This window comes from Acomys minous (assembly GCF_964271855.1).
Source record: "Acomys minous genome assembly, chromosome: 8".
NCBI lineage: Eukaryota > Metazoa > Chordata > Mammalia > Rodentia > Muridae > Acomys > Acomys minous.
The window spans coordinates 6110506-6134730 of record NC_140489.1 but is presented as its reverse complement, the minus strand read 5'-3'; the positions used below and the strand labels follow the sequence as shown (position 1 = coordinate 6134730).

Sequence of the window (24225 nt, the reverse complement as noted above, 5' to 3'; positions counted from 1 at the left end):
ATGGGGGATAAGGGAAGGTAGGTAGGACTGGGAGGAGAGGATTCTATGACTGGGAGGTAAAGTTTTAAAAATGAATAAATTAACAGAAAAAAAGGACTAGTCTGATGCTAAATGGAATAAGCAGGTGGTCACCTTAGGGCAAGACTTGACTCAGCTAAGCTTCCAACCTGTGAAAGGGAATTAAAGAGAAGCTTAAGAAGTCAAGGGATGTATTTGAAAAGTGGCCACATTCCAGCCTCAACAAAACAGCAGAAATTGGGAGCTTCAGGCAAGTGGTTCTTGCCTTAGAGCCATGTGATGAGAAAGGGGCTGTGGAATCTCTCTCCAGGGCTAAGGAAAGCTAATGAGACTAGCCATATGTCAGGGGCTCTGCTTGGAGCCCCAGAGAGGTCATCACATGTATCTTTGAAGGTGAAGTCTGAACTGTGTTGGAGAACCCATGGTGATGGTGGTGCAGAGCCAAGAGATACCTGCCAAGGACAGATGAAGACTGTGTGTGGATCCAGCCTAAGGGAGAGAAGTGTGTTACAATAACAAAGGGAGTTGGAGATCTGAAGAGCACTTTGACTTCAGACATGGAGATGCAGTTTAGAGTTTGTCGTGCTGGTTTGAAGTTTTACTTTGGCCCAGAATTTCCTCACTGTGCTCCTATTCCTTCCTTTCAAAATGTAATGTATATTCTATAACATTGTATGCTGAAAGTATGTGATATGTTTTTCATTTTGAATTCACAAGAGATTGTAGTTAAAAGCTTGACATGAGTATCAGAAAAGACTTGCAACTTTGGACTTTCATACAATGTTGAAACTGTGATAGATTAGAGGGACTTTTAAAGTTGAAGTACATACATTTTTGCCATATAATATGGTTATCACCCTTTGGCTGAGAGGAAGTTTAAACAGGAGTGGACTCCACAGGCTCTTATATTTGAACAAATAGTCCTCAGAGATTGGCAGCCCTTGAACAGGATTAGGTAGTGTGATCTAGTTGGAGTACATGAGGTCTTGTGGGTAGAACTGTACCACTGGTGGTGACGTTTGAAGCATCAAAGCGCAAGCAAAGCACAATGGCTCTACCTCACTTTCCTCATGCCTGAGGATCTTGATATGGAAGTACTAACTCCTCTGATGTACTACCTCTGCCTACATGCTGCCAGGCCTCCTGCCATGATCACAACTGATTAAACCTCTGAAAATACAATCAAGCGCCAATTAATGCCTTTAAAAAATGAGAATTTCTGTGGTCATGGTTTCTCTTTTTACAATGGAACAGTAAGATAACATTTAATGACCTCAAATAATTCTCACAATCTTATTTAAAAATTAATAACAAGAAAACCTAAAGGGATAGAGACTTCAAACTCTATCTACACAGGGTGTTAGATGACAAAACCTGTAAGAAAAACATTCAGGAAGCTTCTCAAGGCTGAAGTCTTATTTACAAACCCATACACAACTTTCTCCAAGCCCCCTCTCCCTCCCGTGGCCACTGCCCAATCAATCACATACATACAGGATAAAAGTCTATGACATTCCATGCTTCCTATAACCGCTAAAATTACCATTGCATTTCTGTGCCTGAAACACAGTCTCACCCTACACACCTGTGTTCACCTGTGTTCTCATTCTCAGGGATCTCATTGCTACACTGTTGTGATAATAGGTTAATGGGAATGCCTGTGCTGTTTATCCTTAATGAAATCAGTGGGTTCTTGCTCAGGTGTTTAGGGTTCTCTGGGGTATATTTGATCCCATTATGCATTGTGCAGAACTGCATTCAAACTGTGAGAACCCAGAAGATTGGAGCCAGGCAGAGCCTAAGAAGACAATTTCAGTGGTTATGAGAGCAGGTGTGTCTCAGCCCATCAGTGGACACTACAAGGTGTTTGTTTTCCATCTGCATTCCTATCTGTGTATGATGCATTTACTTCTTTGGGTTGTGCCCAGTGAAGAACCATGTCTGGATCCTTCCCTGTCCATGGTCCTGCCCTTTAACCCCACATCTGTAACAGTTAAAAATAGTATCTGGTTTTTTTAATTAGTGATATTATTACATTCTCCTTTAGTTCTGTCCCTGAAGAATGAATTCCAAACACAAGGTTGTTCCTGAGCTCGAGGAAGTCAAATGTTGGGAATTTGTTATAAGCAAGATTGTACTGACTCTGGTGATGAGTCTGAGAAATCAAAGGTCTCTCTCTCTGTCTCTCTCTGTCTCTATCTGTCTCTTTCTCTCTCTCTCTGATTCTCTGTCTTTCTCTCTTTCTCTCTCTTTGTGTGTGTGTGGGTGTGTGTGTGTGTGTGCATGTGTGTGTGTGTGTGTGTGTGTGTGTGTGTGTGTGTGTGTGTGTGAGTCTGTGTGTGTTTGATGGCATATCCCATGAGCAGCTTCAAGAGATGGGTGCTTCATTTCTGGGATCACAGTAACAATTCTCTATGTAGCTCACAGTAACACATTTCTCTGGTTCCCCGTCACAGAGGTCAGCAGCAGAGGTCTCAGATGACAATTTGTTTCTTCTTTTCCTCGTGGTGACATATCCCATCAATGTAACTTAATATAGAGCAGATCTCTTTTGTCTTACACGTGAGGGCAAAGCCCATCAGAGCATGGAAGTCAGCACAGCAAGGACTTGAAGCAGATGGTGTAACCCACCTGTAATAATGAAGTAGGAAACGATGAGCACTGGTGGTCAGGCTGTGCAGCCTCTGCCAAGTCTTCAGTGGGTCTGAGGCATCTGTGAGGAAGTGGGAACAATTTTGGTTATATGACAACAAAAATTCCAATCCCACGATCTTCTGGACAATTACCTCAGTATTTTTTAGAGCAACCTACATTCTTTTAAATGCTTTTTCCATGTTTGAATGGTTTTCCTGCATGTATATCTTTTGTTGAGTATTTTTGCGTGTATGTTCATCAGGGAGATTGGTCTCAAATTCTCCTTCTTTGTTGGGTCTTTGTGTGGCTTAGGTATTAAGGTGATTGTGGCTTCATAGAATGAGTTTGGTAGAGTTCCTTCTGTTTCTATTTTTTGGAATAGTTAGATGAATATTGGTGTTAGTTCTTCTTTGAATTTTTGGGTAGAATTCTGCACTGAATCCATCTGGCCCAAGGTTCTTTTTGTTGGGCAACTATTGATGACTGCTTCTATTTCCTTAGGGGATATATGATTGTTTAATTTGTTTGCCTTATCTTGATTTAACTTTGTTAAATGGAATTTATCAAGGAAATTGTCCATATTCTTTAGATTTTCAAAGTTTGTGGCATATAGTCTTTTGAAGTAAGACCTAATGATTCTTTGGATTTCCTTGATATCTGTTATTTCTCCCTTTCATTTCTGATTTTGTTAATTTGTGTACTCTCCCTTTACCTTTAGTGAGTTTTTCTAAGGGTTTGTCTATTTTGTTGATTTTCTCAAAGAAGCAGCTCTTGGTTTTGTTGATTCTTTGTATTGTTTTTGTTGTTTCTAACTTCTTGATTTCAGCCCTGAGTTTGATTATTTCCAGGTGTCTACTCCTCTAGGGTGAGTCTGCTTCTTTTTGTTTCAAGAGTTTTCAGGTGTTCCATTAACTTACTTATATGCGATGTTGTCTCCAGTTTCTTTGTGAAGGCAGCTAGTGCTATGAATTTTCCTAGCACTGCTTTCATTGTATCCCAAATGTTTGGATATGTTGTGCCTTCATTTTCATTAAATTCCAGGAAGTCTTTGATTTCATTCTTTATTTCATTCCTGACCCAGTTGTCATTGAATAGAAGATTGTTCAGATTCCATGTGTTTGTAAGCTTTTTGTTATTTCTATTGTTGTTGATGCTCAGCTTTAGGACATGGTGGCCTGATAGGATGAAAAGGATTATTTGAATTTCTGGTACCTATTGAGGCTTGTTTTGTGACCACGTAATAAGGTCTATTTTGGAGAAGGTTCCATGTGGCAGAGAAAAGATAGTATACTCTTTTCTATTGGAGTAAAAAGCTCTGTGAATGTCTTTCAGGTCCATTTGATTCATGACCTCTGTTAGCTTGAATATTTCTGTATTTAATTTCTTCCTTAAGGATCTGGGGTCCTCCACAAACTAAGGCACCAGCCAAGGAGAAATAGGCAGTAAACTTCGAATCCCTACCAAGACCTAGCCGATGAACTTGATATTCTCCACCGTTGAGTGGAGAGTGAGGTCTGACTCTCACATGAACTCTGGTGCACCTTTTCTGACCACGTCCTCAGGATGTGGAGGCCTGGTGGCACTCAGAGAAAGGATAGCAAGTTACTAGGAAGAGACTCGATAATCTTAGAGCATATATAGTGGGTGGAAGTCTCCCTCAATCACAGACATAGGGGAGGGGAGAAGGGGGGAAGTGGGAGCAAGGGAAGAATGGGAGGAAACAGGGGAAGGGCTAACAATCAAGATGTAATATGAACAAATTAATAAAAAATGGTAAAAAATGTGTAAACATAAAAACTGTAACAAAATATACCAAAGTAATGACATTTTTTATTTAAATAACAAAATAATAAATGATTACACTTTCAAAAAAATTTTCTTCCTTGAGGATTTGTCCATTGGTGATACTGGGGTGTTGAGGTCTCCCACGATTATTGTATTGGGGTCAATGAGTGATTTAAACTTTAAAAGTATTATTTCTTTTACAAATGCAGGTGCCCTATTATTTGGGGCATCGATATTTAGGATGGTGATGTCCTCTTGGCTGATTTTTCCTTTGATTAGGACAAAATGTCCATCTTGATCTTTCTTGATCAATTTTAATTGAAAGTCTATTTTGTCAGCTATTAAAATGACTACTCCTGCTTGCTTTCTGGGACCATTTGCTTGAAAAACTTTTTTCCAGCCCTTTATTCTCAGGTAACATCTACCTTTTTTGATGAGATGTGTTTCTTGAATGCAGCATATTGAAGGATCTTGTTTTTGCATCCATTTTGTTAGCCTGTGTCCTTTTACTGGGGAGTTGAGGCCATTGATGTTGAGAGATATTATTGACCAATGGTTATTGGATCGTTTTATTGTGAAGTTAGTGGTGATTTTGTGTGGCAGTGTCTGTTTTGGTTATGCTGATGTGCGATTATCTGTATACAGCATTTTCTTGGGTGTGGCTGCTCTCGTTTTGATGACGTTTTCCTTATACTATTTTTTGTAGAGTGGGCTTGGTGTTTAGATACTGTTTAAATTTGATTTTGTCATGGAATATCTTGTTTTCTCCATCTATGTTGTTTGAACATTTTGATGGATATAGTAGTCTAGGTTTGCATCTGTGGTCTCACAGAGTCTACATAATCACAGTCCAGGCTCTTCTGGCTTTCATAGTTTCTGTTGAAAAGTCAGGTGTCATTCTGATGGGTCTACCATTATACGTTCTTTTGCCTTTCTCTCTTGCAGCCTTTAGTATCTTTTCTTTATTCTGCAGCCTTAGTGTTTTGATTATTATGTGCCAGGATGAATTTCTATTCCGGTCTAGCATATTTGGTGTTCTGTAGGCCTCTTGTATGTTCAAGGGTATCTCTTTCTGTAGATTGGGGAAGGTTTTTTCTTTTATTATTTTCTTGAAGAAATTCTCTGGTCCTTGGCACTTTGCATCTTCTTTTTCATCAACTCCTATAATCCCGAAGTTACACCTTCTCATGGTGTCCTTGATTTCTTGGATGCTCTGTGTCACTGATTTTTCTGTTTTAAGATTCTCTTTGAGAGATGTATCAATTTATTCTACTGTATCTTCAGCACCTGAGATTCTCTCTTCCATGTGTTGGATTCTGTTAGTTATACTTGTCTGTCGGATTACGGCTTCCTTTTTTAATTGTTCCACTTCACATTTTTTCTTGATTTGTGATTTTTTATTATTGTATAATTCTGTTTTGATGCCTTGAATTGTTTTACTTAATTCCTTTACCTATTGTCTTGTGGTTTCTTGTTTCTCTTGGATGGCTTCTATTCATTTGTTTGTGCTATCCTGGAATTCTTGGAAGGATGTATTCATTTCCTCTTTATAGCTCTCAAATAGCTGTATAAGCATGGCGTTGAGGCCATCTTCCTGTGACTCTGCATTAGTAGGATATCTGTTGTTTTCTGGGGTTTCGGGGGGCCATAATGTCTTGATTTTTGTTATTAGACCTCTTATTCTTTCCTTTAGGCATCTGTTTACAAGGCTTGGGCTTTCAGAGCTGGTGTTCTTAGGGGTGAGTACCTTTGATTGGGTGCTGTTTTCTATACTGGGTTCTCACACTCTGCCGTCCTGTATCTATATTTGTTTGAGCTCTGCCACCTGGATTCTGTGGTTTTAGAGGGCTCTTCTGGCTCTTGGTCTCCTCTGAGGGATTCACTACACAATGAATTTGTGTTTTGGGTGTCAGATGCTGTGCGACTTCTGTTTTGTTAATCTTTTTCTCTGTAGACAGGCCCCTCTCTTTTGTTGTATTGATTTGTCCAGCAATCTAACCTGTTTCTCCCCACTGGTTGCAACCCTCCACTGAATAAGGTGCTGGTTCACTCTCTAGCATCACCCCACTGTTGCTGCTCACAGTCCTTTGCAGCCCCTGTTGCTTGCCACTTCCTGCTGCTGATCTCGGGAATCATTCCCGTCAATCACTACTATGGGTGTTTTGTTCCCCACAGCCTACCTCAGCAAGTGCAGCTGATGTTGCTGGTACAGCAGCAGCCACAAACGTTGCTGTCTCTGTCCTGTTGCTGTCGTGGTAGTTCCCAGTGCTGCTGCCCTTGCTGCAGATGCTCTGCTCCCCAGGGGGTCTGTGCTTTTTCTCCATGTTTGGGGGTGCACAAGTTTGTCCCTAGTCTGTTCCTGGTGCACTATGGTTTCTCCCAGTGTAGTGGGGTGGGGAGCTTGGTGTTCCTGCTTAAGAAATAAGTCCAATTTTCTGCCTTGAATTATCTGGCATCTAAAGAAAGTCCACTCCACTCACCGACAAGGATTAGGAGCCTTTGACTCCTCTCTTCTTTTGCTTTAGTGTTGTAGTCTTCAATCATGTGCTCTCAGTTTCTCCAATCTCTTTTCCCTTCATTGTTCTGCAAAGATGTACATATATTTACAAATGTAGAGATATTACAACAGCTTTGAAGTTTGGCTCTTGGAAGACATTTGTTACCAAACTTTTGGAATCTTTTAACAAACGTCTGCTCAAAATTGAGAAGAAATCACAGAAATTGCTATTCTCGGGCACCAGCTAAACGGGACCAGTCTCCACTTACCCAGTCATTCACTAGTGCAGCTGAGGCTGGGAAGCTACATGGTCCTGAGGTTAAAGCTTCAGCTCCCTCTCAGAAGCATTGTCCTCACATAGGTGGATGGATCAGACAGGCAGAGCAAGGAAGAGAATACAGAATCACTTTGTAGGAGCAGCCATGGCTTCTGCCTTCATTTTCTAAATCTCTGACAACAGGACAAGCCCACGAATACAGAGTTCTCTCCTTCAATTTATCCACAACTCATAGGACAACAGTGCATTGCAGCCACAGCTGTGCCATCACCACGGAGCACACAACTCCATGACAAACTGAGAATGTTAGATCATGCCCAGAGGCATCATACTTTGATTGAGCAATCATTATCCCCTGGTTTCCAGTGCCTTCTACAAATATAGTTACATCATCCACATGATCCCAGAATGTCATCAATAATAATGCTCTATTTTATTGCTAGGGGAAACAAAGGACTACTTCTGACCTTGAGATGAGAAAACCAAAATAGGTCAAAGATCCTTTACACCATGATCTGGGACAGCATTTCAAATACTATCCTTGCATGCCTGGAGGAAAGAAAAGGGATTCATGTGCTAAAAATGAAAGTCAATATGCTCTTTAAGTTCAAGGGCTCTATACAAAATAATCCTCAGGAAGTAACCAGAGAGGATGAAAAGACATATTACCTGTTGAGTAGGTGAGAAGCTGTTTGCATTTAACTGTCACTCAGTGATTATCATCACCTACATTGGCCTCTCTTCTCAGAGCTGGAGCCTCACACACATTTTACTACAAGCCCCTCAGCTGGTCAAGGATGGCTTTGTTGTGTATGGTTTATGTGAGGATGATGGAGAGACTGAAAGTCATCTGGTTTCATGGTCACAGGCCTTGCATTATTTCCCTGTGGGTTCTAACTTGAATCTCACAGTTTCTAGCCAGGGAATCTCACTGAGTCTCTGCCTTGAGTCTTCACTTCCACAGTCTCAAGGGTGCTTTGCTTCCTCAGGGTCTGATCCTGGTCCCCACACAGAATCAAGTCTGCCCTGTGTATTGTTCGGTAGTTTTTTTCAAGTCGGAATTTGTCCTACATTTTATAATAATCTATGGGCTGTGGAAACTGATCAGTGCTTAAAGTTCTTACCACATAAGAAAAAAGAACCAAGTTTGGTGCTCCATAAGCAGAAAAAGAGGTAGATGTGGTAGTCAAGAAGTAATCCCACCTCTGGGACCTATAGAAAGTTGATTCACTAAACAGTTAGTCTAGCCAGATGCTGAGAACAAGGCCCAGTGTTGAAATTTTTTTCAAAATTATTGCATAGATTGACATAAGAAGACATGTCAACATGTACACACATATACACACACACACACACACACACACACACACACAGAGAGAGAGAGAGAGAGAGAGAGAGAGAGAGAGAGAGAGAGAGAGAGAGAGAGAGAGAGAGAGAGAGCTAGAGACAGAGACAGAGACAGCGACAGCGACAGCGACAGAGACAGATACACAGAGACAGATATAGCCATACAGAGAGGCAGAGGTAAAACACTATAAAAACACATATGACAATGGAAAATTGAAAGTTGAGTATACATTTGGACAATTCAAGGATTATTATGCACTGTACTTGTAGAGAGAATTCCTGTGGACAAGCAGCCAAAACAGAGAAGAATCCAGCTCTCCATGTCCTTCAGGACTCTGAACAGGTTGTAACTCTGTCACTCAGAGCTCTGTGTGCTCTCAGCGCCCCCTGCTGATCACCAGCTCCCTTCAGGGGGGTTTGAGTCTGAGTTCTCAGTGTCATTCACTCACTGTGTCTCTGGCACAGTAATATGTGGCTGTGTCCTCAGACCTCAGACTGTTCATGTCCAGGTACAGGGTGTTCTTGGCTTTGTCTATGGAGATGATGAATCGGCCCTTCACGGCATCAGCGTAGTGGATGTTACCAGTACTAGTACTAATGGAGCTGACCCACTCCAGCCCCTTGCCTGGAGCCTGGCGGAACCAGATCATCCAATAGCTACTGAATGTGAATCCAGAGGCTGCACAGGAGAGTTTCATGGACTTTCCAGGATGTACCAAGCCTCCCCCAGACTCCACCAGCTGCACCTCACTATGGATCCCTGCAAACATGGAGAACACAGGTCAGAAAACTGTCACCATTTTTCTTTTTCTTTTTTTCACACAACACACAACATCCCTTCTCCGTATATTACCTTTTAAAATCAAGACAAAGAAAACCAAACTGATCCCCAAGTCCATGGTGAGTGGTCTGTGTTCAGTGCTGGTCACTGAATGGGAGGATCTGGGAATCCAGGGCTGAGCTCCTGTGCCAGAGCTACAGGGTCAGGGCAGGACTGTTTTTCATGGGCATAGAGAAGCCTCATTTGCATGTCTTCCTGCTGTAGCAGGCTGTGTTGTTGGACCTGGGCAGGAAGCAGTGCTCAGAGCTGATATAAGACATCAAAGACTGATGACAGTTACAGAAGTTAACACACAATGGTTACTCTGTATGCAGCTTTCCATTGTTAAAGTTTCATGATTCTTTATTTAGTTCTATTTTGTGCATATGTACACAACTTGTTGTGAATGTAACTGCTATGTTTCCCCATCATATATGTAGGTGAAATTATATATCTCCTCACAGAGTATTGTTTCTATAAAAAGCTCTATCTTTCCTATTGCCTGAACTGGACATGGTTTCTCCATGATGTGTCTCCTGGACAGAGTCATTATTGTATGGAGATGCTCTCAGAATTCCTTCTCTGAGCATAGGAGATGTTCCTGAACTTTACTCACTTCTCAGACAACACTGTCTTCATGGCATACAAGGCTTGCAGATATGTCATCCTTTATCACTGCCAGGCATCTGCATAGTGTTTGCAATGGAGACATCATTATTTAGAACACACTGACTAGTTTTGCATCTGAAGTCCCCTCATGATTTCTTCACATTCTGTCCAACATTCTCATCTTCCATGTTTACATCAGACAACACATCACTGTCTTTGTGTTAGGTTTGATTTCATTTCCCCAAATTTATATAATTAGTATAACTGTTACCTTTAATTGATTTTTATTCTGATTTTTTTCTTATTTCACCAGTTGTCTTTTCCCCTCCTACTTATCCCTTTCTCTCACCACACCTCACCTTTGCTTTCCCATCATTATTATTCCCCTGTCCTTGCTCAGCCTTGCCACTCACTTAAGAAATCTTCCTCCTTCCTAGAATTCCAATTCCAATTTTAATACCTACACAAAGAAACCCAAACCCCTAACACACACCATCCTTTTTCTGCATGTGACAGAGCAGGCAGTGTTTCTTCTTCCCAATCCTCATTATGTTGTTTAATATAAAGTCTTCCAGTCTCATCCATCTTCCTCTAAGCCTGGGAGGACACTGAAGAGGAGGAGAAGGAGGAGGAGGAGGAGGAAAGAATGTAGGAGGTGAGCATGGGAGAGGAGCGCTGTGAAGTGCTGTCTTCTGAACAGGACATGACTATCACACTCCTGACCTCATCTTGGCTGTTGGTGTCTGTGTAAGCCCTACCTACCACCAAACCAGCCACAGCCTCAGGATACATAGGGTGAACTTTTTCTAGGCCTTGATCTTAGTGAGGAGCTGTTGTAAGTAGACAGTTCCTGGGGAGGGAGAATCCTCCTCTTCAGGGTGTGGTCACTGGAAGGTTTCCTATGCTGTAGCACTTGGCTCTGCACACATGTGCACACGTAGGCAGCGGTTACTGGGCTGGATAACTTCTTGAAGTTGGAACAGACTCATTTTCTAGAAGATATGGAGTAGCTGAAGGGGAAAACATGGTAGAAATTTGACTGTATCTAATTGTGCATATTAGAGATTCTCAAATATGGAGAAAAGTATGAACTACATGGCTGAATGATTTAAAGACAATAAATCGCCAAAGAAATTATTTAAGGAAAACTATGCAATGTGAAAAATATGTAAATCAAACCTCAGTAAAAGGAGCACAGCTAGAGGTCTCACCAGACATTTTAAAGTTTTGTCTGTGGTCCCTGAGTATTTTTTATAGACTTCTGTGGCATGACATCACATTAATCCTTCCCCTGTCCCCTGTGAAAAGTGACACACAGGGTACTGAGATGCCCCTTGGGAAACAGCAGTGAAGAACATATTTGTGATGAGCACACAGTCTGAGAATCCCTTGGCTGATGAATGAGGTTAGAGGGGACAGATTCAGTACAGGGAGATGGGGACTGTGATGAGGGCCTGTGATTTGTAGACAGCTCAGCACTATTCAAGGAGTCCTGTTGTTAAAACAAGGATTTAGTAGCATTTGATTCCTCTTTTCCTTTGCTTTAGTGTTGGAATCTTTAATCCTGTGCTCTCAGCTTCTCCAATCTCCTTCCTCTGCATTATTCTGCAAAAATGTAAATATATTTACAAATGTACAGACATTATAAAACTTTGGAGTTTGCCTCTAAGAAGAGATTTATTACCTAAATTTTAGAATCTTTTAACAAATGTCTATTGGAAATTGAGAAGAAATCACAGAAATTGTCACTCTCAGGCATCAGCTAGTTTGTACCTGTATCCAGTTACCCAGAATTCATTAGTGCAGCTGTGGCTTGGATGCTGCCATTGGCCTGAGGTTGAAGCCTCAGCTGCCTCACAGGAACATTGTCATCACACAGGTGATTGGACCAGACAGGCAGAGGAGGGCAGAGAAAGTAGAATCACTTTGTAGAAGCAGCCATGGCTTCTGCCCTCATTTCCAAATCTCTGACAAACACACAAACCCATGAATACTGAGTTCTCTCCATCAATCTCTTTAGAACTCATCGGACAACAATGTGTTGCAGCCACAGCTATGTCATCACCACACAGTGACCCAGTGAGTGGTCAGGAGCTGGTAGCTGCTAACCTAAGCTCAGTCATTATCACTACCTACATTGGCCTCACTTCTCAGTGCTGAGCTTCACACACAGTTTATTACCAGCCCCAGAGATGGTCAGGGATGGCTCTGTTGTGTATGGTTTGTGTGAGGATGATGGAGAGACAGAAGTCATCTGATTTCATGGTCACAGGCCCTGCATGATTTCCCTGTTGCCCCTACCTTGAATCTTATACAGTCTTTTGCCATGGAATCTCAATGAGTCTCTGCTTCCATAGTCTCAAGGGTCCTTTGCATCCTCAGAATCTGACTGATCCTGGTCCCCACACAGAATCACCTTTGCCCTTCACAGGTTTTTCCAGTCAGAATTTGCACTACATTTTCAGATAATCTATGGGTTGTGGAAACTGCTGTGTGCTTAAAGTTCTTACCACAATAGAGCAAAGACTCAAGTTTGGTGCCCCATAAGTACAAAAAGAGGTAGGTGTGGTGGCCAAGAAGTAATCCCACCTCTGGCACTTTTAGATACTGTGATCCTTGGGACTAATTAGCCAGACAGTCTAACAGATGCTGACATCCAAGGCATGTGATGTAACTTTTTTCAAAATTATCATGAAGATTGACAGAAGAAGTGAGTGTCAATATGTGCACACACACAAACACTCATGCACACACACAGAGAGGGACTCACATACATGTAGAGAGAATGAGAGAGACACACACACACTCACATACACACATACACATACACACACACACACACACACACACACAGAGAGAGAGAGAGAGAGAGAGAGAGAGAGAGAGAGAGAGAGAGAGAGAGAGAGAGAGAGAGAGACATATATAGACATACAGAGAAACAGAGAAAAATTATAAAAACTCATATGACAATGGAAAACTGAAAGTGGAGTAAGCATTTGGGCAATTCAAGGATGAGTATACACTATACTTGTAGAGAGAATCACTGTGGACAGACAGCTCAAACACAGAAGAATCCAGCCCTCCATTGCCTAGAGCCACCCTGTTAAGGGAGCTCACGAGGCACATTGGCTGTCTAAGAGTTGATTTGCAAGGTCTCTACCCTGATGCACCCCAGAATTGCTTCCAGCGCCTGACTACCCTGTCAATTGTGCATTGCTGCATCTCTCTAAAATCTGGCATTAGAGCCAGGAATGGTGGCGCATGCCTTTAATCCCATCACCCAGGGAGACAGGCAGGTGAATCACTGTGAGTCTAAGGCAAGCCTGGTCTACAAAGTGAGTCCAGGATAGCCAGGGTTGCACAGAGAAACCCTGTCTGGAAAAACAAAAAGTAAAAATATCTGGCATTGGTGTGAACTGTTACTTTCTGGGTACTGATGAGCTCTGATTGAGCAAACTTCCTATAGGATCTTGTTGAAGATGTACTGTTGGTTATTCAGATGAATTAATACCTGACTATGGAATTCCTGATTTGATTTAATAGTTTTAACAGTTAAAGTTAGTTTATGGCTGCCATAAATACCTTTGTGGACCTCCATATGCCTCACTAGGAATAGGCTGGAAGTAGATTTATGACATCAGATAAGACTCCACTCCAGACGGTGCCACGAATCCTGGGATTTCAGCATAAATAGATGGAAGTTGGTTTCAAACGACTCATGAACACAAGATGAAATGAGGCTATCTAGAGATGCCTGAATTTACTGTTTTTTAGAATGAAAGGCAGATAAAGTTGTTGTCCTGAACTCTTAATGAACTAAGAGATAGATGAATAGTGTGTAGTTAGATCAGTGCTAATTGATAAGTCATATATCCTTGCAAGTTTCAGACCCTTCTAACGCTTAGACCATTTCAAGCTTTGTCATTCTGAACTCACTATGAACTTATGTGGTGGATACATAGATAAGAAATGTTTATCTTTAAAACATGTAATCTGTTGTATTTTAGAATTTATCTGTTTTTGTGATTAACTGTGCTCTTTTGACTATGAGGTAATTCCCATATCTCAGAAGTATAAGTACAGTCACCAACAATAAACTGTGTTGAAAATTGGAAACTTGGTTTCAGTTGAAGTCAAGCTGTCTAATTTCATACTCTTTTTCTCTTGAATGTATTGTGTGAGAGCTGTTTATTTTCTATCTCTCTCTTATTTCTTATTTCCTTGTACATTAGCAAATAAGTGTGCAGACTCAAGGCTTTTCCACAGGAGTCTAAATTTACATTAGCTTACTGGAGATCTCCACAAGGAGGCCTGTCTACAGATCAAAGAGCCTCCTTTAAGGACCTGCCTGCACTTTCTGTCGGAAGCCACTTTTTACAGCCTCAGCCATAGGAAAATTGTGGTCAGTTTAAATTCTTCTCCTAGGCCAAGCACAGTCAGTCAGTAGAGAAGGGAACTTGAGCTCCCCTTTTACTTTATTCTTTCTTCTCCCAATCATGATCACATGCTTGAGCTATCAGCTCTGGCGACACAAGAAATAAAGCAAATACAAAGGGGATCTACATCCACCCCAGTGACCATACCCTGGATATCTTCAGAGCAGATGCCAGACATAAAGACTCACTGTCCTTCAGGACTCCAAGCAGGCTGTAACTGTCTGTTACTCAGAGCTCTGTGTGCTCTCAGCGCCCCCTGCTGGCCATCAGCTCCCTGCAGGGAAGTTTCAGTCTGAGTTCTCAGTGTCATTCAGTCACTGTGACACTGGCACAGTAATATGTGGCTGTGTCCTCAGACCTCAGACTGTTCATGTCCAGGTACAGCGTGTTCTTGGCATTGTCTCTGGAGATGGTGAATCGGATCTTCACGGCATCAGCATAGTAGGTGCTACTATTAGGATTAATGTAGGCAACCCACTCCAGCCCCATGCCTGGAGACTGGCGAACCCAGTTCATCCAGGAGTTACTAAATGTGAATCCATAGGCTGCACAGGAGAGTTTCATGGACTTTCCAGGTTGTACCAAGCCTCCCCCAGACTCCACCAGCTGCACCTCACAATGGATTCCTGAAAACACAGAGAATTCAGGTCAGAAAACTGTCGCAATTTTTCTTTCTTATGTCCACACTACACACAGCATCCCTTCTCCATAAATTACCTTTTGAAATAAAGACAAAGAAGACCAAGCTGATCCCCAAGTCCATGATGAGTGGTCTGTGTTCAGTGCTGATTACTGAACGGGAGGATCTGGGAATCCAGGGCTGAGCTCCTCTGCCACAGCAGCAGGGTCAGGACAGGACTGTTTTTCATAGGCACAGAGAAGCCTCATTTGCATGTCTTCCTGCTGTAGCAGGCTATGTTGTTGGACCTGGGCAGGAAGCAGTGCTCAGAGCTGATATAATTCATCAAAGACTGATTCCAGTCATAGAATTTAACACAGAATGGTTGCTGTGTATGCAGTTTTAACATCGTTAAGGATCCATCCTACTTTATTTTGTTCTCTTTTGTGCACGTGCACACAGCATGTTGTCATAATATACTGCAATGTCTTCCCAGTGTAAATATGAAATTAAAAAGCTCCTCACACAGTTTTGGTTCTATATAAGAGCTTAGTCTTTCCTATTGCCTGAAGTGCACGTGATTTCTCAATGATATGGCTCTCGGTCCAGGTCATGAATGTACAGAGAGGTTAATAGAATTCTTTCCCTTTGATGAGGACACTTGGGAATTTTGTGAATTTTATTCATTTCTGAGAGAACTCTCTCTTCATCATGTCAGTGGCTTGCATACCTGTCATTATCTGCCCATCTTCCACTCAGTGTTTGCAATGGAGACACTCATATTTGCAGCACATTGAGTTGTTTTGCAACTGAAGTTTCCCCATGATTTCTTCAAATTCTGTCCATCATTCTCCTCATTCATTTTTACATCAGACAACACACCACTATCTTTGTGTTAGGCTTGATTTCATCTCCCCAGACATAAATATATTTAGTATAAGTCTTACCTTTAGTTGATTTTTAGTCAGATTTTGGTCTTATTTTTCCAGTTCTCTTGTTTCCCTCCTACTCATCTTTCTCTTACCACACCTCACCCTTGCTCTCACATCACGATTATTACCCTGTCCTTGCTCACACTTCCTACTCCCTTAAGAAATCTTCCTTTCCTAGTATTCAAATTCTTGTTTTGAACCCTACAAAAAGGAGCCCAAACCCCTAACACACACACACTCTATTTCTGGCATGTGACAGAAATAGGTAGGATTGTTCTTCCCAATCTTCATTATCTTGTTTGAAATAAAGACTTCCAGTTTCATCCATGTTCATCTAAAATGCAGAAGATTCTGAGGTAGACATGGAATAGATGTAAGGCTTGGAGCATGCGAGGGAGTGCTGTGAGGTGCTGTCTATTTATTTAAGACATGCCTATTTATTCTCATTACACCCTGGTTGTGTTCCCCTCATTCTTACTTTCCCATTCCCACCCTCCTATCATCTTCCACCCTCTTCCTCCCCCTAGAACTATGGCAGGTGGGGTCCTCTTTCCCTTCCTTCTGAACACAGCCTATTAGGGATCATCTGGATACCCTGCACCCTTTTCCTCTGTGTTCCTTAGGGAATCTTCCCCAAGGACACCAGAGTTCATGTCATAGGCTGTCCCCTGATCTCCTGCTCTGCTTCCCCCAGTGGAAAATGAAATGTCCATTGGCTTCATCTGAAAATGGCATCTAGGTTTTCTGCTGGCAATGTACTTGGTTGGTATATGAGTTTGTGCAGGCCCCCTCCACCTGGTCCAGATCTGCCAGCCTTGACAATCTCCTTGTGGAGCTCCTGACACACACTTCCTGCTTCCTTGTCCTTCCATCCCCCAAGTCTTCTATAAAACTCACAGCCCTTTGCCCAGGGTCTGCCTGGAAGTCCTAGTATCTGTCCCAATCCCCTGCTGGGTGGAGTCTCTAAAGGTCATCTGTGTAATTGCCACAGCTCAAAAGTCTCTATTTTTTAAACTTTTCCACTTCCAGGGTGACATTTAACTGGGTAAAGACTGTTCTTTTTTACAGAAAGGTGAGATGAATAGTTCCTTCTAATTCTTCCCTCCATGTATTTTCAATATGATATTTTATTAAGTGATCAAAACTAGGAGCACCAGAGTTCATTTTAGAGGCAGTCTCTGCTTCCTCAACAATGTTGGAGAATAAGATGTCCATTGGCTCTATTTGAACAGGGGATCCAGGCTTGGTACATGAATTGTTCTTGTTTGGTGCAACAGTTTAGAAAAATGCAAATAGATCCATATTTATTACCCTGCACAACACTAAACTCCATGCAGTTTAAAGACCTTAACATAAAACCAGACTCACTAAATCTGCTAGAAGAAAAACTGGGGATTATGTGTGAACTCATTGGAGCAAGAGACAACTTCCTCAGCAGAATAGCAACAGCTCAGGTTCTAAGGTCAACAATTAATAAATGAGACCTCATGAAACTGAAAGTTTTATGTAAGACAAAGGACACTGTCAATAGACCAAAACAAAGTCTACAGACTGAGACAATATCTTCACCATCCCTATATCCAACAAAGGGCTAATATCCAAGATAGATAAAGAACTCAAGGAGTTAAGCACCCCTAAACCAATAACAGAATTTAAAAATGGGGTATAGAGCTAAACAGAGAATTCTCAACAGAGGAATATCGAATGGATAAAAACAGCTAAAGGCCTGTGGATCTGGAGCTTGGGGGGTCAGCATGATGATTTTAAATATTTATCTGAGGGGAGACCCAAGAGATTATCTTTGTTGACATAGACATTGGCTCACAGTAGTCACCTGTCTGTTAGGGACCCTGTATCTGAATAGTAGTCTCACTACCTCTTTATCTGATCCATCTGTCCATCTGTCTTTCTGTCTTTGTGTATTTTTATATCTCTTCCTTTTCTCTTTAAAGCTTCAAGCACATTATCAAGCTGGATTCCTTAATAAGATTATTGCATTAGTGAGAGAAGGGAAGAAAAACTGTTCACAACACTGCCTAAAAGAAATAACATGAAACCACACATGCGCATTATGGTAACTGAAGCCATCAAAAGGACAGAGAAGCCTAAATTATGGCCAGAAGTGAAGAATAATTGAAGCCATAATTGAAGAATAGTAACCCTTGTCTTGAGAACAAGGGTTTGTAGGGCTTTTCTCCACACTCTGGTAATGTAAACAACAGAGAAGGAAGAACAGTGTCCCAACTAAGCTGTTCAGTCAGAACTGAAGTACTTTCACCAATTTTTATTTTTTATTTTTTTGCATTAGACACCCCATATATTTTGTCCCTTATTCCTCTGTACAAAATCTTTTTTTGTGTGTGTCAGTGGTGGAGGGAGATACTGACATTGGAATGACAGGTAACCCCTGTATGTTCTGATGGACCCCTACACTATGTGTGCCTCATGTCATTTGTTCATAATACTTTGAAGGTTCTTGAAAGTTACTAAAAGCCAATTGAGTAGAACATTAAAAACCTCCTTCTCCAATATTCTGCATATCTGCTTGTTTACAAACAGTGTCTTCCACCACAAATTGGATCCTTCAAAGCCTGATGAGTTTCTCATGAATTCTGGAGTCAGCCTTATCTTATTGTTTTTTCCTCAAGAGTCCTCCGAATACTCTGAGGCTGTTTGTTTTGGGTAATCTTAGGTTATTCTTGAAATCTTAACTCCTAAGAAGCCCTGGGCAAATTTAATTTAACGTCTTGGGGACAACTCACTTAATTACCTAATGGATCTTCCTGAGAAGCACAGAAGCTTACAAGTGTTCCTGTCAGTGTCCTTCTCTCTGCTTCAGTCTGTCAATCTTTCTTCAGACACTCACAGCTTCTCCAAGATATTCCTCTCCTCCTTGAATTTATCTCACATGAAGAATTACTTTACAAAAGGATACATTCTTAACATAATTTTGAGAAGATTCATTCTCTTAGCAAATATATGAATAATATGGATAACATTTTATTCAACGATATGATTTAAATGACCAGGACTCATATCTGTGCTTTTTACATTTACATTTATTTTAAGAAATGTATTCACTTTACATACAAATTGCAGCCCCTCCCCTCCCCAGGATCTCTCCTGGTCCTACCTTCCCTCTTCTTCCTCCTTATGCCTTTCCTGTAATCCTCAGCAACAGGGATCTCTTTTCCACTACCAACTGACCCCAGGCTAACAAGTCTCATCAGGACTGCCTGCATCCTCCTCCTCTGTGGTCTAGAGGAACTGCTCAATGAGCAGGCCACAGAGTACCTATCAGGGACAGTCCCTGCTCCCCTCAATAGGGTATACATATGGAGACTGAACTGCCTGTCAATGACATCTGAGCATGGGGGCCTAGATCCTCTCTATGCATGAACCTTTTTTTTGGTGCATCAGCCTCTGCCACCTCCTCCTCCCTGGGCCCAGGTTTGTTGGCTTTGTTGGTCTTCTTGTGGAGCTCCTGCACCATCTGGGTCCTTCTATCCCCACCCTCATTCTTCTATATGACTCCTTATGTTCTTTCCAAAGTTTGGCTGTGAGAATCAGCTTCTCTCCTTCAGCTTCTGGAGGTACTGCATGGAGTCTTTCAGAGGACATATATGGTAGGCTACCATCCATCTTGATGCCTCTCTTTGAATGTTGGTGGTTCTATTCTATTTGTACTTCTGAGTGAGAATTAAGCATCTTCCCTAGGGTCCTCCTTGTTAATTAGCTTCTTTAGGTGTGTGGATTATAATATGGTTATTTTGTATTTTATGGATAATATCACTTATAAGTGAGTATATACCAAGTGAGTCCTCCTGAGTTACTTCACTCAGGATGATCTTTTCCAGCTCCATCCATTTGCCTGCAAATTTCATGATGTTCTTATTTTTTTATAGCTAAATAGTATTCCATTGTGTGGATGTCCCTGAATTTCTTTATTCATTCTTTATTTGAGGGACATCTTGATTGTTTCCAGTTTCTGGCTATTCCAAATAATGCCACCATGAACACAGTTGACCAAATGTCCTCTTCCATATATGCCCAGGACTTGTATAGCTGGGTCTTGAGCTAGACATGTTAGCAATTTTCTGAGAAAGTTCCAGGTTGATTTCCAAAGTGCTTGCACAAATTTGCACACCCACCAGCAACAGAGGAGAGTTTCCTTATCTCCACATTCTCACTTGAGTCTTTGATCTTAGTCATTCTGATAGTTGTAATATAGAATCTCAGTGTGATTTTGATTTACATTTCTCTGACCGCTAAGGACATTCAACATTTCTTTAAGTGCTTCTAGGACATTTGATATTCCTTATTTAGAATATGATTGTGTTGCTCCACATCTCCTGCCCAGAGTCTGCCTATAAGTTCGTGTTGATCTGGCATGTTGAGAGTGCCTGGAACCTGAGAACCACTTCAGAGCTGGCATAATACCAACCTGAGCCCAGCAATCCAAGAGGAGGCTGTGCGCAGAGGGCAGATGTTGTGACATGCTGGCTAAGAATATGACATCTTGACCTTCATGAAGAAGAGAGCAATTGGACCCTCTGATCAGTCCTGGATACCACTGACCTGATGTGGCTGATGGTTGTCAGGAGCTGGCACATCAATGAGTGACACTATGGAGATGTAACTGGTGTTAATAAAGCAGAAACTATTGCTATTCATGGTGGGGCACAGGTGAAGACCTGGAGACAATCTTACTATGTCCTATCACATCCGATGTAGTGGGACATCCCTTCTACAGCAATATCAGTAAGGACTGCAGGCATGCAGACCTTACAGAAGATCAGCTAGCTTCCTGTGACACCATGAATGACCCTATTTCCAGAGCAATTCCCTTTTGGAATGAAAAAATTGTCCCTGAGATCAAGGAGGTCTTGACTCTTGCCCACGCCAACAGCCTTTGTAGCATTGTAAAGTATATGAAAGGTCCCTCAGAAGAGGTCATCTGAGGGTGAACCAGCTGACCAGCATCCCCATCATCTATGAATTGGACAAGAACTTAAAGCCCATGGAGCCCATGTAGTTCCTGGGAGATGAGGAGATCTTGCACAAAGCCATAGAAACTGTGGCTGCTCAGAGTAAAGTCATGAAGTGAAGGCAAGGAGGCCGAATACTACTCCAAGAGCAGCCTGCCTGCCATTTCGTGCCTACTGCATCCTTCCCCAACACCTATCACACTGACTACATGCTCAGGATCTTAACTTTAACTTGTCACTGCAGATGGGGACCTGCGGCTCCCATTTCCATTTTAGTATTCTATCCCCTGCACCCACTCCCTTCATAGATTCTAGCCAGAATAACACCTTTGATGGTACAGGTTCTTGATTCTCAGGCAGGGACAGCAATCTTATAAGGAGAGGTGAGAGCTAGTGATCACAGTTTTCCTCAGTCCTTTGTTTACTAAGAGTCTGCTTAGGAATCGGTCAGGGAAATGCATGATAACACTTTCCCGGGAACTGTTTAAGAAATATCAATGAAGTTATACTGACAATTTCTTGGAAATTGATTTTTTCTGTACATTTTATTGTAGTTTATACAGATTGTTTGCCTTTTCTTTGATCAAATCTTCTCTTGCATTGTTGAGTTTTGAATGCCTGGGTGATTGTAAAAGATAAGAAAAATCATGATGTCATCTTTAACAACAAATTAAACATCACTTAAAAAAAAGTACTGGGCTTGGCCCTAGGAGAATAGCAAGCAAGTAACAGAGATGAGAGAGTAAGGTAGAGTGAGATAGACCGCAAGAGAGAGAAATAGATGGGGAACAGCAAGCAAGAAGAGAGTTAGAAAAAACAAGAATATGCAAAGCTCTATTTTCAATGAAAAAGTAATTTTCATCACTACCTGCCTGTATGTGAGAGTTTTGTGCCACTAGGACTGGGATATCTTACTCTGAGTGTTCTGCACAGTGTTTGTCAGTACTGTAGTGGAACCACGTTTACACGTCAGGACATGGGGACCCGTTTTTCTCCATCCTCATTTGCTTTTGTTTTTTCTATTACTAAAGGTAACCCATACCGTTATCAGTTAGGATTTAATTTTTATTTCTGTGGTGATTAGATATATGAATCTTTTGCAACTTCTACTCAAATACATTGGTCCATGTAACTGATCAAATCAGGATGGAGGGCAGAATGATGTGCAAACAAGAGGACATCACCTAAGACTTCTGTGCTGTCTGATCTCTGTGTCATCCTTTGGATTCACACCTCACATGTGATAAAAATGAATTGATTTTGGGAAAAGAAATGCTGCTACTCTCTTATATGTGACAAAAAGATCGTAACCATTGACATTGATACTTGAAACACACTATTAATCAAAATGTGGAATGTGATTTTGAAATATCAGCCGTTGAGTTAAGCCCTCATATCCACCACACAAGAGCTCTTGCACCGCTGAGCTGCTTCTCCAGCACCTGGATGAGCTATCATAATGTTCCCTCTTGCAGTTGATGCAGGTCTGTTTTCAATGGCCTAAACTTCACATTGACCTGGGTGCATTTGGAACACATTTTATCAGTGACACCAGCCATGAAAATAAAACCAGAAACTTTAATCAAGAGGAACCTAAGAAACTGATCTCAGGCAAACTGAAATTGAGGGAAGGGTTACTATGATTTTTAGATTGCAGGATGACAAGACTAAGCAATTCTGTGGGACAGATTATTTAAAAAATGAGCTTTATGAATATTGACCAAGAATAAACTCATATTATGTTCATCATAGATGGAGATGGTAGATTTTATGAGGTATCCCCAGACAATATCTATGTTTCCCCTTCACTGTGGATGTGCATATGAAAACATCATGACAGGCTGATTAAAACCAAGTCCAAATATCACTTGATGATGATAGTGTGGGAATGTTTCTAAAAATACAAGCAGAAGAAAAGTAAATCAATTAATAACATCTCCTTTGTAGTTGTTATATACATTGAACTCTACCGAGGTTTCCTGATAAATATCAACTCAATAATGTTTGTATTTTGTGTTATTAAATTATAAAAACACTTAATTATATTTAAACTTTCAAAAATGTTAAAAGTGGTTTATTACATTACTACTTATACCACTGGTAGATTCATAATTATAATGTAGTTTTTTATTTTTTTTAATTTCTGGAGTAGTTTACATCACTTAGAATATTTTAGAATATCAATATTTTTAAGCTGTTACCTGATAAGAAAACAATTTTAAAAGTCTATAATTCACAGAAACAACTAAGTGCTATTGATAGTAATAACATTTTTTAATGTGGGAACAGAATTCGACTGATTTAATGGCACCAGGCACTGCTGTACTTTCTTCTCATGTATGCTCAGCCTGAATCAGGTCACTCAGCATATCTGTGACCATCTTTCTGACCAACAAAACTCTTGGGGTCCTTCTTTTATATCCATGAAATCTATTTACAGAAACATCACACATGATTTATAATACAGTTATTAACTGTTTAGTTGATACTTGACACCAAGGTGATATTTCCTCATGTCAGACATAATTGGGGAAAGAACATCGCAGAAGTCATGCCTGCGTAACATTTGCTACCAGGAGACACACTATAAGGACACTGACGCTGGTGTTTGGATTGAGGTGGAGTGTGCCAGGATTCTGTGTCACATCACCTGGCTCTGTTTTCTTTCTAACCCTCTGAGTCTAATCTGAAGACATAATCAAGAGGAGGATTTCAAGGACCAGCCACACACCATTGCTACTTTTGCTCTACACTAGAGGAAATTACTTGTTTGTGCTTACTTGTTTAAAAACTTAGTTACAGCTATATGGATATTTAGATAATTTTGGGACACAGTGTTAGAATGTCAAGAACATGTTCTCTATTTCCTTGGTCAAGGGGAAAATGTTTGAGAATTAGAAATCTTGTCCTTGACTCTGACATATTTTTGGTCTAACCAATCTGTTTAAAAAGCTTGCACTGCTCATCCAGTATTACTCCCATCCATGTAGGCTGATGCTCAACTTGATCCATATAAGTATGGCAGTGCATCCATAGCTCTCCAAAAGGTGTGGAATTTTAAGATTTACTGTCCTGATCACATGGTTTACAATCTACTCAATTTGGCCTTGAATCTTCCTCACACAGTACTGGTGTCAGTAGAAGAGTTTCCAGGGAAGCCCAGCCTCAGATGAGCAGATTCTCTTTTCCTTTTTAAAGCTGCTCAAGTGCATTAGCATGGGTCCCACAGACAACACTGAGTCTCTGAATGACACTTTTCCAAC

At 41.1% G+C, this 24225-nt stretch overlaps 1 gene segment (V, D, J or C); it reads right to left on the bottom strand.

Moving 5' to 3' along the window:
- The window catches only part of LOC311603962 (Ig gamma-1 chain C region secreted form-like), a 615341-nt gene extending 600149 nt beyond the window's left edge, over positions 1 to 15192 (bottom strand). Inside the window, exons 1-2 of the C gene segment in view lie at positions 15141 to 15192; positions 14748 to 15049 (exon numbers count right to left, since the gene is read on the bottom strand).
- Between the last annotated feature and the right edge of the window lie 9033 nt (positions 15193 to 24225).